Here is a 1772-nt window from a genome sequence, read left to right on the forward strand (position 1 = left end):
CAAATGAAACAGCGATTTTGTAAAATTCCCATAATACTAAATGCACAGGATATGTATACGTTACTGCAAAGAGTGAATTTTGCTATTATAATTTATTAGTTAGTTATATATTATCAGTCTTACTAAACTGTTTGCGTCATCACAATGTTAAATTATGTAAATCGTCCAGAGTTGCCCTTTTGAAGCCATTAACATTAAATGCGACAGTTTCCTCCCTAAATAGATTGCGAGTGATGGAATACACATCTATGTACACATACTACACATACTACCAATACTACTACTACTACTACTAACAATAATAATAATAATAACAGCCCACAGTTACCTTAATTTAAATATACCGATACTGTTGCAGAGCCAAACATTTACACTCACACCAGGCAATTCAGAATCACCAATTAACCTAAATGCATGCACTTCTTTGCAGGGAAGTTGGGGTATCAGATAGAACATACAAACTCCATACAGAAAGGCCCAGGACTGTATTTCAATAGACAATCTTCAGCATCACCATGCCACCCTGTGTTTTCAAATACATCTTAATCTTTAGGTTTTCAAGCAAGTTGTGCTTTTTAAACAATGGCTTTATTTCTTTTACTGAACTTGGCTTGCAAATCCATTCATTCACCCATCTATTCATTTTCTTCCTTTATCCATTCCAGGGCTGCAGCTGGTTGGAGCCTATCCCAGCTATCATATTAGGTTTATTATTTTATATGCAAATAAAATATATAATAGACCAATATATCCTTTTTAAAGTGCATATCGTATAAATTTCTCCTGGACAAAATGATAACCACACATCACTGACAACAGACAACTATTTAAAACATATATATATAGTGTGCAAACAGTAATAAAAACAAAGCCATCCAATTCAACTGAAGAAAATTGCAGTTAAAATTGAATCAGGAGTTGTAGGACATCAATGACTCACAAGTCTAATCTTATTTAAACCAGTGAATCAGCAGTAGAGTTGAGAGCCCTAACCCAGCCCGAACAACCCTCTGTGTATATGTTTACTATTCTTCATTCCACCCCCAAAACAGTTTAATATCTTAGTATAATTCTATATCTACATGAAATGTGTGAGACAAATGGCTTTCAGTTTATCAGTCTAACTAGAGCAGTGTGTTGCAGTTTACAGTTTGGCCTGTTATAAGAATCAATTTTAAAGCAACAGCGCCCCCATGTGGACGAGAGAAAAACTTCCAACATGCCTTAAAAATCACGAGAAGCGAGAACGTTCTTATTTTTTATTCCGCTTTAGCATAAAGTTATAAACCCAAAAGAACGAGTGAAGCTTTTTTAAAATGTTGCATAGCTGAATCCTTAGTGAGACAATGATTTAACATAGTCCCAGTTTAAACATTGATTTGTTGCAGATTTAAAGGCGTCAATAAGTCAAACATTACGAAAACCTATTATTTAAAAAAGAGAGGAAAAAACTGGAGTAATACATATTATATAGCCAGTGCAATATTACTAATGCATCACAGGCATTTGAGGAAGTAATTTATTTGTTAACGTTATTTTTAAATTAGGTATGAATGGAGAGGAAAAAACAGGACAGAAGAAAAACAACGTTAAAGTTCGTTGAAGTGAGTAATATGGAGCTTAAATATTAACTATAAATAGCAATGTAACAGATCTTTAATACATTTGTGATTTGTGTGGCTCGTGTTTGCGTCGTCGTTGCCTTGTGCGCCTGTGCGTCACAGACTCGCTGACTATTTTGAACCAAGAACACGTGGCACTGGTTCTGGAGA

This window comes from Astatotilapia calliptera, chromosome 23 (genome assembly GCF_964374335.1).
Source record: "Astatotilapia calliptera chromosome 23, fAstCal68.1, whole genome shotgun sequence".
Lineage (NCBI taxonomy): Eukaryota > Metazoa > Chordata > Actinopteri > Cichliformes > Cichlidae > Astatotilapia > Astatotilapia calliptera.